Source organism: Felis catus, chromosome B4 (genome assembly GCF_018350175.1).
Source record: "Felis catus isolate Fca126 chromosome B4, F.catus_Fca126_mat1.0, whole genome shotgun sequence".
NCBI classification, from domain to species: domain Eukaryota; kingdom Metazoa; phylum Chordata; class Mammalia; order Carnivora; family Felidae; genus Felis; species Felis catus.
In genome coordinates, this window is record NC_058374.1 from 105295166 (window position 1) to 105313151 (window position 17986).

At 37.7% G+C, this 17986-nt stretch overlaps 1 protein-coding gene across 14 annotated transcripts in view; it reads left to right on the forward strand.

The window, feature by feature from the left end:
• The window catches only part of METTL25 (methyltransferase like 25), a 160897-nt gene that overhangs the window by 47614 nt on the left and 95297 nt on the right, over nt 1–17986 (forward strand). The window lies entirely within an intron of this gene.

Genomic DNA, 17986 nt, shown 5'->3' on the forward strand with positions numbered 1-17986 from the left:
GAGTGATATGAAGGAAGCAGGTGGAGATGTATTACAACATGAGTACCTTCAAATGTTCTGGAGGTCAAGGAAAGCGGTGGAAAGCCAAAAGATAGGAGAAAAATGTAGAAAAATAAGTCATAGAGGAGTAACAAAGGCAACCCAATCCTATTTACGTTGCAGTTTTGCCGAGCTTTGGACTGACACATTTTCTCATCTCAAAAGCCAGATGGCAAAGGTAACTTATTCCTTCTCTCTTTCCCACACCCTTGTCTCCTTTTTCTTGCCCTATCTTGGCTGTAGTGGAAGAAAGAAGAGATGAACCGTCTCCTGCAAGTTTTATAATAGTGTTTCTTAATTCTGGCTGCCCAGCTGGATCAAGTATGATGCTTTCAGTATATAGATGCGAGGGACCTGCTTCTGACTTGCTGAATTATAATCTCCAGGAATGGCACTTGAATGTAAATGTTTTTAAGAAGCTCTATAGGTAATTCTGATGAACAGCATGTTTGAAAAACAAGATATTTATTATGGTTCTGTTAGGAGACATACAGAATTCTAAAAGATGATTTGTGGAAATCTATTCAAGATTATTTAGGGGAGCCTGGGTGGCTCAGTTGGTTAAGCACCTGACTTTGGCTCAAGTCATGATCTCACAGTTCGTGGGTTCAGACCCCAAATGTTATTCTGCTATAACATTCTCTCAGTGTGGAGCCTGCCTGGGACATGCGTGTGTGTGTGTGTGCATGCTCTCTCTCTTGCGCTCTCTCTCTCTCTCTTAAAAGAAATAAATAAACTTTAAAACAAAAGATTATTTACAGTTATTTTGACCTCTCCCATACACAGACTTAGAAACTCTGTTCACATGCAAATTTGCAGATCCAAACCAAAGGCTGACCCCAAAAGGGCCCAGGAGGGCATATCAAAGTCCAGGGTGCAGAGTGCTAGAATAATTAACCCATAAAAGGTCCTTGAAGTACAGAGCTTAGACTAAAACCTGGGGAAACCAAATATAGAGGGCAGGATACCGTGTAATAAATCCTGCCCTCTATATTTGGTTTCCCCAGGTTTTAGTCTAGAAACGAGTTCTAGTCTAGGCTAGAACTCTTTAGTTCTAGTCTAGGCTAGAAACGAGACAAAATCAAGGGGAAAAATATAGGACAAGCAAAGGAACATGCAAGATAATTATGAATACTACTAAAATTCTGATAGCTTAACTTGGTTGATGAGCAGGTGTGTGTGTGTGTGTGTGTGTGTGTGTCTGTGTGTGTGTGTGTGTATGTGAAGGCAGACAACAGCAAACAGTTTATTATGGACTGTATAGCAGTAACTATTTGGATAGATAGAATTGGATATAGTCTTATTTTGTATATACAATATATGCTATATCATTCTTGTATTCCTTACTAAAATGGGAATCCACCACTGTACAATTCGATCAGTACATTAAAACTAACTTACAGGGCATGAGGTTTGCATCCACAGAGTTGGCATATTCCCTGTCATAGATCTAGCACTCAGGTTCCATGGAGTTATATCTCTGAATGGTCAAGTGTGTCATGTGTCTCTCCCTTCATATCTTACACACCTGCCCCTCGCCCTCACTTTGTTTACACAGCTGGTTTTCAGTTTGAATTGGGGCAGTGTTGCCCTTTGGGATGTAAATTTGAGTTATTAATAGTCCAACGTAGTATAGTCAGAAAGTCTGGTATGTGCACTGCAACTTTTCATGATGATACGTACTGTGCAAACAATATGTGTTGTACATGATATGTTTACCCAGTGTACTGTGGTAGATCGTGGAGGTGGCCTGCCATGAATGTCAGTTTTCAAAAATACCTCAGAGCTCTCTGAGTCATTATGAATACCGAAGTTATACCATATATTTTAAAGACTGCTTTTAAATATTTATACATTATGAGCCAGTGGTTCCTAGGAGAACAAGAAATACCAGAAACAGTTTTATTGCAGTGCTTTACAGAATGTATATATTTTCCCAAGCTTGAATTGTGTCAGCATTTTGTCTTCATATTGATTATTACTGTCATAATTAACTTGAAAGACTTACATCATTTTTTCCCCCAGAAGTCGGAGGAGAAATTCTTCCGGTTGTTTTTTCTGTAAAGGTAGAAAAGCGCTAGAGGAAACACTACTGGTTACCTATCTAGATCCACATATTTCTTTTTCCTTGATAACTGAATTATAATTTTTTTCAGGCATCAGTCTTTAAGAAGATTATACCCTTCTATTGCCTCAGAAATAGATGGCTTTCTTCTTCTTCTTTTTTTTTTTTAATAATTTCTATACCCAACATGGGGCTCGAACTAATGACCCTGAGATAAAAAGTCACATGCTTTTCTGACTCAGCCAGCTGGGCACCACAGAAATAGAGGACTTTCAGTCTCAATTAATTATGGTAATTTCATTTATTTAGGAATGGATATTACCAATGAAGCATGAGGAACATATCTCCTAGGGGGTTTCCTAGGAAGTTTTTATGTTTTCCTTAAAACTGAGCACAAAGCAGGAAATCACTTTTTTTTTCTTTGCCTCTGGACTTGGTCATTTGTATGTGTTTGTTGAGCTTCACAGAAGTATTTATATCTGTCTGTCATGTATTCTGTCAGAAATTGGTGTTAGTGGAAAAAAAAAAAAAGAATTGGTGTTAGTGCTCTGTGTCCTTTGGGCCCAGTCTGAGGGACTTTTCCTCTAAATGTATGTGACCGTTGCAGAGGCTTAGGAGTACAGGAGGAGTGGAGAAAGATCTAGGACCTTGGAGAGTCACCTCAGGTGGTTTTATAGCACTTCTAACCTGGCCTTCATAGGAAGTGCCTCCTAGGAGCGCCTCTTGTTAGGGCACAGATGTGTGCTCGGGTCTTTCCCCAGCCCGCCTCTGAGCCCAGTGCCAGGCGGTCTTCTCCTACCGTCAGTGCCTTCATCCCCCCCCCACCCCGGAATTAATGTGTTACAGGGTATTAAGGTGATTCTTCCATAGATCCCCCTCCATTTACTTCTGTTTTGTTTTCAACCACAGGAGGACTGCAGAAAGTCTTTTAGTGGCATCTTTCAATCTGGTTGTGCCATTTCTGTATCAAATGGAAAATTTTCAAATTTTCAAACTCTCATATTACAGTTTCCCTATTTATGTCACCAGTAGGAATTTTAAGGGAGCTAGATACCTATATAGTCATCTGCACTGTCTCTGAGGATTAACTTTTGATATAATTGCTTTAAATTTAGAAGTACTTCATGGGGAAAGGCATCTGGAAGTTGAAAAAAAAAGATCTTGAGCATATCATTTGAAAATTGTAGCATACTGTTTAAAAATAAGTTTATCTTATATTTAGAGATTTATCAGATATCTAGTGTATGGTATACTCCTATGATAGTATTAGGTGGTTAATATCAGCATTAAACAGGCATTGTATCATACAGAAAGGTATGGCTAATTTCTTAGTCAAAGTAATAGGAGTGACTTAATCCCATCATTGCAAGAATACATAGAATTGCTGTCTTTTCAGTAAAGACTTGACATTATTTTCTGCCTCCTATGATATGTATTTTATTATACAAATATTTTTTGTCTACTGTGGTCTTTTAATACTGGAAGTTTGACAAATGTAGAGGAATAAAGCATGGTTTCTTTTTTCAAAACATCATGTATTTGACTTCCAGCAGTGTGGGGGGTGTGATTTTTCCGAGGAATCCTCCTACAGGTTCAGCTAGATCCTGGCTAAATTAGAACATGTATTTCTTTAAGCATTGCTGAGTCAACAAAAAATAAGGAAAATCTCTATGGAGCAAGAAAAATCAAAACCTAACATTTAAAAGGAGAGAAGAGGAAGAGGAGTTGAAACCAGAGCAGGGAACTGGAGTCATAATGTAGCAGACAGTGTTGTCCTGAGGCAATTGCTTGTCACAGTGGGATCTAGAGACTGATGTTGGGCCTCCTGCATGGTGGGGAGCTGAACCTGAAAAGTCCATACTAAGCCATGACCTGAATGAGACAAAACAGTTTTCAGTTGGCTCTCTACAGAAGCAAAATCAAATCCTTGTGAGGGAATACTTCCCAAGTTCAGGCCCTTGGAATTTCCATAGATAAAATCTACCAAATATAAGATCAAAACTTAATAAACAAACTAAATCACAAAATATGTCTGGCTGGACATAACCTGAATGCCCCCACCCCTATTCAACTAAAAATGCTGAATATAGTTAAATTTCATTTCTTAAAAGTATTGAAATACTGGAAAGATACATAGTATTTGTCCAGTCAAGATATAAGAGAATGTAGGGTTCCACAAAGATAATGGTAGCACTGAAGGCGCTAAGGGAATTTTGTGTACTGGGGCAAACTGGAGCTTTGGTTTCATAGCCCTAAAAGGTGTAGGCTACAAATAATAAAACCTACAGCTAGGCACACACAGAAGGGAGTCTCATAGGACACAGTCTCATAAGTTGAGACCACAAAGCTGAGGACTAAAGTTAGGGCAGCAGTAGTAGGAATAGCATAAATTAGGAAAACTTTAGAAACATTTATGTTTGGGGCGCCTCGGTGGCTCAGTTGGTTAAGCATCTGACTTCGCTCAGGTCATGGTCCCACGGTTCATGAGTTTGAGCCCCAAGTCAGGCTCTGTGCTGACAGCTCGGAGCCTGGAGCCTGCTTTGGATTCTGTGTCTCTCTCTCTCTCGCCCCTCACCCGCTCACACTCTGTCTCTCTCTGTCTCTCAAACACAAATAAACATTGAAAAAAGAATTAAGAAAAAAAAACATTTATGTTTATTCAGAGTGGGAGATAAAGGAGCAGGAATTGTCAAGGATTATTGCCAGGTGTGTGTTTTCAGCCACTGTGTAGATGATGGCACGACTTACGTGATAGAAAACACTAAGGATAGACCAAGTTTCAGGACAAAGTTTTGGACACGTTTAATATTTTGAGATTGCTTTATATATGAGTGACAATACTTTGGGCAAGTGTTATAAATAGATATCTAAATACATGGAAATGGAACTATTGTAGCATAATGCCATAGGATTTGTTTTTGTTTCTAGAAAATCTGTAAGGTAGTAGCTGACATTGTTTCATATGGTTCAAGGAGGTGGAGGTCAAACTCTCTAAAGTTTTTTACCTTTCAATTATGGTTATGTAATGGTTGCTACTGCTCCAGCCATTACAGTTCAAATATGAAGATGAGTTTCTCCCAACTGTGGCAGTATCCTTTATAGAACTTCCTTTCCTCATACACTACCTCTAAAAGGCTAGGAATATAACCTTCTAGATGGGCACATTGCACCTCCAAATGAAATCAAGACTCTGTGAATGACAAAGGAGAAAATGGGTATTAGGTGGGCAGTTAGCATTCCCTGCCACTGTGTGTGTGTGTGTGTGTGTGTGTGTGTGTGTGTGCACGCGCGCATGTACAGGTGCCTGTGTGTAATGTTAACACATGAATAAGGCACAGGAAAGAGGAGAGTATAAAGGAGAGTGGGGAATGTAATAGTATGTATATGAAACAGAATGTAATCACATCCATTGTCGTCATCTTCTTTTTAATAATTCTAACTCTTCTTGGTTTTAGTAGAGCATATGGCACCCAGCCACCCAGTTACAGTATATCCCATGTGACAGAGTTCAAGCCAGCAGAATGTGAGTCAAAGTAATGTGTGCAACTTATGTGAAAGGAAGCTACTTGGACCCCATTTCTTTTCACCCTTCCTATTAGCCAAGTAATAACAGTAACCTTGATATCAAAGCTGATAGCCTAATCTTGAGGATGGCAGAGAGCCTATCATCTGGGTCTCTGGATAACACATTGTATACTGCCTTCCTTCCTCTGAACTAGGATAAGAGAGAAATAGACTTCTGTTTTATTTACGGACCTATGTTCTGAGATCCTTTGTGATACCCTATCTGGTTAGTACAGGCTAATCTCAGGTCTTGCTATGAGTGCTTCTCCTTTGTGTGAAACTTGTACCTTTAGACTGTAACTGTATTTATGTACTATAAATGTACACAAGCCAACAATAGTAGCAACAACAGACAATAACGTATGTGATTTATGAATTAATTATGAAGGTATACAATTTATAATTGATTTCTTAGAGCTAAGAAAAAAGAATATAATAAGTGTTAAAAGAACCATTCCAGCTAGAATGTAAAGATCATTTCCTGTTAGGTGATCAGGGAAAACTTTACGAAGGTAGTAACTTTTGAGTTGAGCTTTGTAGCATAAGATTTAGATAGGCAAAAATGAGAGAGGAGCATTCCAAGCATGTGAAGAAGGTGGGTTAAGTTAAGGTGCTGCGGATCACTCTTTGGAAATGAATGAATTCCCTAGCTAGGTGGTAATCTGATTGATATGAAATATTGAAATGTTAAAGAGTATTGGAAAGGACTCATATGGAAAATCCATTTTGGTAATGGAAACGTTTGAGCTGAACAGTAATGTGACCAAGACTCACATTTGTCAGACCTACAGTTCTCAACCATGAGATTTACTGGGACCCTAACAGTGGGGAAAGGAAAATAAACCAGAAATTGTGGAACCAAGACTAGGGGAACTAACCCAGAAAGAAGTATCCACCCCAAAGAAGGTAGCCAGTTGCTTACACTGGTATTCAAAAGGCAAACTCTAGTCACACATGTGTTGGCATCTATTTTCAGAGGATCTTGTTGGAAAGTTGAGGACACGTAGTGGTAGTTTCTGACCAGGTATAAAACTCCCCATGAGTGGTGAATGAATGCTAATCTTTTAATTACTGTATGTGAAGCACTATTCTAGGTACTTAACTTTTATTGACTCCTTTATGCCTCCTAACACTCCTGTGAGGTAATAATCTTGTCATTTCCATTTTCATTATTCTTTGTAACACCCCTAAAAGGTAATACTGTTATTATCATGTTCATTTTCAGCTGAGTATACTGAATGACAGAGAGGTTAGGTAACCTGCCAAAGATCATACACTTCATAAGTAAAGGAGTTAAAATTTTAGCTCAGTCTGGCTCTAGAGTCACGCTCTTAAAGTATCAGTCAGAAATTGGGATAGAGAGGATTTGGCCTTCTGGGAAGATTCTGTTAAATTTAAAAGCATTGAGGCTAAAACCTAATGTGTTAGAATTTTGGAGTAATTTCTGGTCCTTATTGGAGGACTAGAATGGAAACCAGAACCTGAGACAAAAGCTTACATATAGATCCTGTATGAATAAAATGAGGCAAATAGGGGAAGCTCAGGGTATATACAAATTCTGGTTCTTCCTAGATATAGAGTCCAAGCATGGAACTGAAGGCTAATACTGGTCCTCACCTCTTTTTAAGAATAGCAATACTTAAATATGGAAAAGCTTGGTTAGTTTAAGTTTAGGAACTGGGCAGGGACATTGACTTTGGCAGAGATTGAGATAGTTTGGAGATTGGTTAAGTCTGTCCTCTCTCACACAAGGTTAAGACAGTTTCCCAATTTCTGCTTCCCTCTCTTCAGTTTTGTACCCTATAGCTTGTTCACAGTCAAATAAAGTGACCCGGTGCTATTTTGCTTCTCTGGAATATGGTAAGGATGAGGGGTCTCTGAGTGGCCCAGTACATGTGGACATACTCACCTTTTGTTTTTAGGAGCAGCACTGTCCTTAAATGTCTTTATTTTGTGTTAAGTTTCAATAAATACAGGTACTCACTATAAGATAAATGTATCTCTCACATTCTATAAACTCTCTTTTTATGTAAGTATCAGTCTTGGGGGCGCCTGGGCGGCGCAGTCGGTTAAGCGTCCGACTTCAGCCAGGTCACGATCTCGCGGTCCGTGAGTTCGAGCCCCGCGTCAGGCTCTGGGCTGATGGCTCAGAGCCTGGAGCCTGTTTCCGATTCTGTGTCTCCCTCTCTCTCTGCCCCTCCCCCGTTCATGCTCTGTCTCTCTCTGTCCCAAAAATAAATAAACGTTGAAAAAAAAAATTTTTAAATATCAGACATTTTATTTACTAGGATTAATATTTTATTAAGTTGGCATGATTGTAATAGCCATATCCTGCTTAGCTTTTGGTTTTATAGCACATAGCACATAATTAGCTTTTTCTATTTTTCTATTCAGTTTCTATTTGTTCCCCATGGGCCTTGAGAGAAAGGAGATTGAGATAGTTTCAAGATAAGTTCTACCTATAATGTAGGAAGCATGTGACTTCTCAAGAACCACATCTTGGAAAGAAAGACGACGGTGGTTAACCATACCCAGAATCTAAGCCGGAACCTGAGTTGTAAATACTTTGGGCTTTAAATAATGGCAAGTTCACCTAACAGTGGCATAAACAACAAAGTCATTAATTTCCTCCCATAAACAAAAGGAGTAGCAGTTCTGGGGTTGGTTCACAGACTCCATGACATCAGGGCACTGGGTTCACATCTCTACTTCCCTCTCAGGGCTGCTGTTGCAAGCATCATGTCTTCACGAGAAGTGGGCATGAGTTAGAGACTTTCTCCTCAAGTATTCTCCCATTTTGTCAAGAATGGTAAAAAAAAAAATGTTTTTCCAGAAATTTCTCAGAATTTTTTCATATCTTCTTGTGCAGATATGTTTCACAAGGTAACTTTCAGCTGCAGGGGAGTCTGGATAGTGACTATTTGACTTTCTCAGGCTCTGTGGTGAGGCAGGCAAAGTAGACAGGTGTTAAGAATGATGGTTGAATAACTCACTAACTACATCTGCAAAATATTTTTTTTTCTTCTCTTCCCTCACCCCTTCTTCTTCTTTCTGCCTGTTTTCTTTCCTGCCTTGTCTCTGTTGTGTACTGATTTTGAGGGTTGAGTAAAATGAGACCGCTAACTGTAAGAGGAGAAGGGCAATGATCTCTTCATGTGCTCTTTCGCTTTGGCACCTACCCCATTATTTAATTAGAATTAAATAATGGTTTGGGTTTAATCTTTTCAAGATAGGTAAGTATTTATTTCTTTGAGCAACTTTAAAACAAAAAGGTTATCTCTGAAATTTTTCTTTTAATGCCTAACATTCATCATAATATATGTAGCAAGTGCTCAATAAAAGAATAACATGAAATAAAATTAAGAAAAATCTGATTCCATACTGGTTAAAACCAAAGAAAAAACGAAGGTATTTGATGAGACATCTTGAGAAGAAATAATTATGTTGACATAAGTAGTTTGGGAATTCTCAAGGTACTGGACTGGCTTTGCCCTTCTTAGCAAAGATAAGAAACAGAAAGAGAAGGTTTACATTCCAGAGGCCACTAGAGCAAAATGATGAAAGCACACTATCCTGATGAGACAGAGGTCTTATTTAATTTTAAACCTACAAAAACTCAGATTCTTTTGTGTTCATAAATTATAATTCCCTCTTTGGTTTTCCTTGAGAAGAAAGAAAAAACCTTCTAAATACCTACCCATTAACTATGAAGTTTTTATTTCTCTCTGAAGCATGTAATCTTTAACCACAAAGCATATGATGACCACAAAGGTTGTAAAACATGTTGGTGGAAGAAGATTATATTTGTTCTCTTGATTATAATACTGGTTTCACCTTTTTAAAACTCAGTTCCACATTAAGAAATATATTTTACATCACTACCCTCTATTATATGAATAGACTAATAGATAAACTGGTACAGAAATTTCACAAGAAAAGTGCTTATTTTTTTTCTTTTTGGTTAATTAATGTTTGTTGTTTGAAAGATACTGGATCTTACAACAGTTAATGCATGCTAATGTTTTTATTTTATTCCTTTCTATTAAATTTTATAAAATATTGGTCATAATTGACTAACTTGATTTTATGACCCTCTTAATGGGTTACAGCCAGTAGTATGGTGGTAAATTTTTAATGGTTGGCTTTGCCCCTGAATAAAAGCCCCTAATATTAGTGTTTCCTGATTTCCATGGTATAAATACACTTGGCCAATTTGAAGCTACCATCCTGATGTCACTGAATGTTAACTGGGAAGAAATGACACAGTCGGCTTTCTCTAGAGCCATTAGGAGCCAGCTTCATGACACCACTGGCTATAACACATAGTGTAAAATAAATATGAATTTATGTTTGTTACAAGTAAGTTAATTTGCTCATTTGAACTGCAAATCACCTAATTTGTTAAGTGTCCCAAACAATGTCTGATATATAGCAGATATTAAATTTGTATTTGTTAGAAGAATGAGTTGCTTTTTTTTGACAGATATAAAAGAGTATTTGTATCTCCCCAAGTTTGTTTCTTTTTCAGTCCAATTTTTCACATAAGGACTGTAACTTCATACCTGATTATCACAGGGATTTTTTCTATTCATAAACTCAAAATTGAAGAGAAAATACTTTGCTTTATTTATATATCATGATGCCTACTACATCACGTATTCATCACTTAAATTGTTTTCTAAGAGTTTTAGCCTAAAACCTATAAAAATAAAAACAAATTATTATTTAAAACTATAGTTACATTTCAGACAATTCCTTGAAGAAAAGAAAGCTTAAAAAAATAAGTTACAAATGATTGATTATATTTCATATTCTTTTCAAGGAACTTTCTTTAGTCTTTCTATAAATCATTAATATTTGATCCAGAATTTGGATATTGGGGCATAGAATTTTTTTTAGCAACTCCTTTGAATTCAAAACCAATGTGCAATTAAAATAAAGACTCTGAAATTATGAAAACAGAAGAGCTGATTCAGTAACAACTTTGGGCATTGAGAATATCAGTAAACATTTATTCAACATAGAGTATGCTAAGATCTAGAAGATACTCCAGGAACTGTGTATCCACTAACTGCCCACTCTGCTAGATACCAGGGATTTCTAGATAAAAGGCTTTAAAGAAATGTGTAACTCAATGGGAAGACAGATAACAAAAGACAGCTGTAATACAGTGTGATAGGTACTATGTTAGAGTTATAAGTTACATTGGAAGGATAGAGATGGTGACATTTAAATGTTCAGGAGAGGGGCGCCTGGGTGGCTTAGTCAGTTAAGCGTCTGACTTTGGCTCAAGTCATGGTCTTATGGTTTGTGCTTTTGATCCTTTCTCTCTCTCTCTCTCTCTCTCTCTCTCTCTCTCTCTCTCTCTCTCTCTGTCTCTTTGCCCTTCCCCTGCACTAGCTCTCCCTCTCTCAAAAAATAAACAAACATTTAAAAGAATTCTTCTTTCTCATTGTCTCTCTCTTTATGCCTGTATTTCTAAAAAAAAAAATAAAAAATAAATGCCCAGAGGAGTCTAAGAACACCACCTAGAAGAGGACATGCTTTGACTGCTTAGAGTTTTATTTCTGTCTCTGCAATAATATAGCCTTGGATAAATCAGTGAGCCTGATTTTGGAGGTCTCTCCTGGCTCTGATAATGATTCTGTGACTTGAATGTAACTTTCTAAAATATGCCTTTTGTTTTCAACGGAACCTCACCTATATTTATCATGACATTTAGTTTTAGTTTCAGTATCCTTTTTTTCTAAATTATGCCGGATTTGCATGAACAGTTACTCTGCTTTCCTGCTTCGATTCTTCACTTGAATGATAATATGGGGTTTTTGAAAATCAGTGTAATAATGGCCGTAAGTGCTGTCTTTCCCCAAGTTTGGTTTCTAAGAAATAAAGTTACCTAATAATAATTTACAGTAAGTGCATATTTATGTTTTCATGTACTTAATTATCAATATTAACAGTTTATTAGCTTATTCAGTTATTCAGTAAGAAACCATCAGAAGCTATCTCAGCTGGAATAAGGTATTGCTCTTGTAATCTGACAAAAGATAAGGAGACTCTATTGTCAGCCTTGTAGATTCAGCTGTTTATAAGCTTTTGTTACAATATCACATTACTTCTCACTATTTCAGATGGGTTTATGTCTCAGAACAATTCTTGCCAATTAATATGGGAAAACTATAGAGATTTCTAGATGTAGTTGGCAGTCTTTACACAATTACCTCACATAGACAGCTGTATCTAATCTTCAGTCAGTTATACGTTTTCTAGAGTATTGGCTCTGATTTTTCTTTTGCTGTAGGGCATCTTCTTGTTGTCTAGAAGTAGTTAAATATGGAGTTTTAATACATTTTGCCCCTTTCTTTCTTTAGTTTGCACATCATTATTTCTCATGACTCATAAAGTTGTTTCTGAAGCTCATGGAGATTATATTTATTCAGCATAAAAAAAAGTTCTCCTTGTGCTCATGGTAAATAAAAGAAGTCAAAAATGTGATTAAATCTAAAATAGAAAATTAATATTCTACTTGAAAGAGTAAAGAGAAATAGTTTATGTTTCAAATATTAAGTAATATGAAATCAAAACTAATAGAAATTGTTATCAGAAAGTTGACTATCAAACTAATATAAAACAGGCTTTTAAAAAACTAGTTTACATTTTGCTAGTTTTATATACAAATTTGGATTTGTATACCATACAGCACATGATCTTGAAAAAAATTTTGCTATAAATAAGTATTCTCACATTTCTTTTTCCCTTGGTAAATAAATTATAAGCAAGTTGTCTAAATTTGTTTCATCATTGGTCTGGCACAATGAGCGAAATTCTCATTGGAATGAAGTCACAACATGATTCATAATGTTAGTGTAAAGACTGTCTCATTGACTTAATGTTTCAGATGTTCCATATGTATCTCAGTGTAAACTCCTTTTTCAAAATTGATAAAAGACTGGGAATGAGTCCAACAAGAACAGCCGAGGAAACTTGTCAGTCACGGTAAGAAGCGGTATTGGGGAGCTACTATCGCAGTTTTGCCAGACCAATGGAGCATTTTCTCTCAGCACCTAGACTCTGTCATTCTTATTGTCATACACAAAAATACCAGGACAGTTATGTAGCAGGAGTCATTAAGAAACAACATCTTACCACAGATATGACTACCGAGGTAATAGCTAGCTGTTTATTTTCTGTTGTATGTACACTATAATTTACATATTCCCTTGAGATTACATTCCTAGCTGCACCCTTAACGAAAGGATAAATGAAATATGAGTACGTTGCTTATATAATGGAACTAGAAGTAGAGATGAGATGCATGCAGAAAGAAGGATGTTATAAATAGGGCTACACTTGGCATGGTCTAGAGAGAAATGAGAAATAATAAATGACTCTTTTATCATTGACTAACTAACTGTGCTTTGGAATAGCCTGTGTAGAAAAAGCCCATACGTGGAATATATATTTACTGACTTAAACTGAAGGTATGTTCTAGTGAAGGCAGAAGAAGACCAGTAGGGGCTCAATACGTATTTATGGAATATATGAATTAATTAACATGAACATATGATTGTGCTATGATTTTCTTTAAATGTCTTGGATTCTAGGATCTTTCTCTAGTATCTCCTTTACAACTTGAATCATTTTTGATAGCCACACATAAATTCTATCTTTTTAAGTTACCAAATTTTTATACTCATACGTATTCTAATCATTTCAAGAGAATAGAGCAATTTTTAAGATTTACCTACCTTTTTTTTTTTCACGTATTTATTTTTAGAGAGAGAGAGTGCAAATAGGGAGGGAGCAGAAAGAGAGGGAGAGAGAATCCCAAGCAGGCCCAGTGCTGCCAGCAGGGAGCCTGATGCAGGGCTTCATCCCACAAACCATGAGATCGTGACCTAAGCCAAAATGAAGAGTCAGACGCTTAAACAGCTGAGCCATCCAGGCACCCCAGAGTTTACCTACTTTCAAATTATCTAGCTATTTCTTTTCTAGTTGTACTGTTTTGACTTTATTCTTCAACTTACTATATTTGCTATTGTTGACGAGTACAGGTCTGATTTACAGTCATTTATTTATATTTATATATTATAAAATATATACTTATATTTTATAATATATAAATATATATTTATATATAATATAAAATACATATTTTATAGTATATATAATATATAAATATATATTTTATAATATATAAATATATAATTTATTAAATATATAAATATATTAAATATATTTATATATTTATATATATTCTTTTAGTTTTAATGTACTCAACAACTGGTAATATATAAATGCTTCAGAAATCTGGGCAGTTTAGTGATCTGGGGGAGATTAAAAAAAGGGCTGCATGGGCAAGGAGGGGAGGGACCCCCTCCTGCGGAAAGACAAAGGGAAGAGAAAGAGTGGCTAAGGAAGTGCAGGACCATATCTGGACAGGAGAAAGACCTCGGACTGAGACTGAGAGGAATCCGATCTCTAACTTTCTTGGGACTGGGGCCAGCTCCCTGTTCGCACACCTGGGGAGGAGGGGAGCCAGGCCTGGGTGTGGTGGTAGGTCAGAGTCTCAGTCCGCAGCTGGAGGAAGTGGTTCCCTCCATGGAGGGCTGCATGCTAATACAGAACCGGCCTGCTTCCACCACCCCTGGGCTCAGGGACATAGTGGCTGGGCGGAAGGCGCAGACTGCAGGAGGAAAACTCCGCCGTTTCCCTGGAGTGCTGTGGGAAAAAACAAAGGCTGCCTGTGTCCGCCACCTGGGGGCTCACAGCAAGGGCAGCGGCTCAGTCACAGTAGGAGAAGGTGGTCCTCCCTGAAGTGCTGTGGCACAGACAAAGCCAGCCGGGACCACGTATGGCAGCACTGAGAGGCGCTTCCCCAGGGCCAGAGCACACAGGGAGTGGGACTTTGAATCCTAGCCAAGTGCAGGGTCAGGGGTGTTGGCGGAGCGAGAAGGACCATCCTGTTTGCGCCCACGGCACAGGGAGGAAAACTCAAACTGAGTCCACTGGTCTGGCTTCGTGGAGAAGAGACTGGGGGATCACCATCTCCCCCCACCCCCCACACCACCACCACCACTGCCACCACCAAGACGGGGCCTCAGGGATCACTCCTGGGGCCCTAGTGGAAGTGGGTTCAGATTACGCCAAACCACACCCCCTTGCACTGGGTAACTGTATCCACCAGAGCAGCACAGACCCTGTGGACAGCTACTACCTACAAGTGCTGCAGCATTGCCTGGATTAACACTAGGTCAATTCTGGATACATAGATATATTCTCCTTCCCACCCCCCATTTCTCCTCCTTATCTCTTCCCTCCCCTAGGCTGGTTACTCCGGTCATTGGTCTGTCTAAACAGACATATTTAATCCATTATCTTGATACATTTTCTACACCTCCTTCTTTACACTCTTCTCTCTCTCTCTCTCTCTGAAATAATCAAGCCATATAGTTTCTCTGTCTGGGTAACTTTATCTTTGTTTCATTTTCCCCACCTCCTTTATTTTCCTTTCTCTCTCTCTGGATTAAGCCTTTTAGTCTACCTGCCTAATCAATGTTTATTTTTTCCTCCCCCCCCCCACTCCTGTCATTTCTCTCTTTGTATGTGCTCTTCCATCAGCACCGCCTCCACCCTCTTCTTTACTTGTAGTCAGTGTTTTTGGGTTTTTTGTTTTTAGTCTTTAGGTTTTTGTTTTTGTTTGTGTGTTTGCGTGTTTTTGTCTCCCCTTTGTCTGTTTTCCTTTACAGGGCTACTCCAAGGAACAAATCAAAGCACATCTGGTGGAGGGTCCAAAATATTACTACGAGTAGGGTAATAAAATAACCAAAGTCACAACAGAGAGCAAGTAACAGTCCCGGAAAAAACACTTCCTGAAGGGCCAGGCCCTGGACAGTGTATGACCCTCCTTTAATAAAGCAGTGCTCGCATGTGCAGAGCATACAACAAGCTTTTAAAATGCATTAGGGACAGAAAACTAGCCAAATTGATGAAACGGAAGATTTCTTCTCAAAAGAAATTCCAGGAAGTAGCAACAGCTAACGACTTGATCCAAACGAATTTAAGCAATATAACAGAACAAGAATTTAGAAGAATAGTCATAAAATTAATTGCTGGGCTTCAAAAAAGCATAGAGGACAGCAGAGAATCTATTGCTACAGAGATCAAGGAATTAAAAAATAGTCATGATGAATTAAAAATGCTATAAATGAGGTGGAAAATAAAATGGAGGCGGCTACAGCACAGATTGAAGAGGCAGAAGAGAGAATATGTGAATTAGAAGATAAAATTATGGAAAAAGAGGAAGCTGAGAAAAAGATTGAAAAATCCAGGAGTGTGAGGGAAGAATTAAAGAGATAAGTGTTGCAATCAGACAGAACAATATCCGTATAATAGGAATTCCAGAAGAAGAAGAGAGAGAGAAGGACTGAAGGTGTACTTGAACTTCCCTGATCTGGGGAAGGAAACAGGCATTGAAATCCAAGAGGCACAGAGAACTCCCTTCAGACATAACTTGAATCAATCTTCTGCACAACATATCATAACAAAACTGGCAAAATATAAGGATAAAGAGAGAATTCTGAAAACAGCTAGGGATAAGCGGGCCTTAACATACAAAGGTAGACACATAAGGGTAGTAGCAGATCTATCTACTGAACTTGGCAGGCCAGAAAGGAATGGCAGGAAATCTTCAATGTGAGGAATAGAAAAAATATGCAGCCAAGAATCCTTTACCCAGCAAGTCTGTCATTCAGAATAGAAGGAGAGATAAAGGTTTTCCCAAACAAACAAAAACTGAAGGAATTCATCACCACTAAATGAGCCCTACAAGAGATCCTAAAGGAGATTCTGTGAGTGAAATGTTGCAAGGACCACAAAGTACCAAAGATACCACTACAAGCATGAAACCTACAGATATCACAATGACTCTAAACTCATATCTTTCAATAATAACACTGAATGTAAATGGACTAAATGCTCCAACAAAAAGACATAGGGTATCAGAATGGATTAAAAAAAAAAAAAAGACCCATCTATCTGCTGTCTATAAGAGACTCATTTTAGACCTGAGGCCACCTTCAGATTGAAAGTGAGGGGATGGAGAACTATCTATCATACTACTGGAAGTCAAAAGAAGCTGGAGTAGCCATACTTATATCTGACAAACTAGACTTGAAATTAAAGGTTGTAACAATAGATGAAGAAGGGCATTATATAATAATCACAGGGTCTATCCATCAGGAAGAGCTAACAATTATAAATGTCTATGCACCGAATACAGGAGCCCCCAAATATATAAAACAATTACTCACAAACATAAGCAACCTTATTGATAAGAATGTGATAATTGCAGGAGACTTTAATACTCCACTTACAGTAATGGATAGATCATCTAGACAGAGAATAAATAAAGAAACAAGGGTCCTGAGTGATATGTTGGATCAGATGGACTTGACAGATACATTTAGAACTCTGCATCCCAAAGCGACAGAATATACTTTCTTCTCAAGTGCACATGGAACATTCTTCAAGATAGATCACATACTGGGTCACAAAACAGCCCTTCATAAGTATAAAAGAATTGCGATCATACCATGCACACTTTCAGACCACAATGCTATGAAACTTGAAATCAACCATAGGAAAGTCTGGAAAACCTCTAAAAGCATGGAGGTTAAAGAACACCCTACTAAAGAAAGAATGGGTCACCCAGGGAATTAGAGAAGAAATATATGGAAATATATTTGGAAAAATATATGGAAACAAATGAAAATGAAAATACAACAATCCAAATGCTTTGGAACGCAGCAAAGGCAGTCCTGAGAGGAAAATACATTGCAATTCAGGCCTAACTCAAGAAACAAGAAAAATCCCAAATACAAAATCTAACAGCACACCTAAAGGAACTAGAAGCAGAACAGCAAAGACACCCCAACCCAGCAGAAGAAGAGAAATAATAAAGATAACAGCAGAAATAAACAATATAGAATCAAAAAAACAGTAGAACAGATCAAGGAAACCAAGAGTGGGTTTTTTGAAAAAATAAACAAAATTGATAAACCACTAGCCAGGCTTCTCAAAAAGAAAGGGGAGATCACCCAAATAGATAAAATCATGAATGAAAATGGAATTATTACAACTAATGCCTCAGAAATACAAGCAATTATCAGGGAATACTATGAAAAATCATATGCCAACAAGCTGGACAACCTGGAAGAAATGGGCAAATTCCTAAACACCCACACACTTCCAAAACTCAAGCAGAAAGATATAGAAAATTTGAACAGACCCATAACCAGTGAAGAAATTGAATCAGTT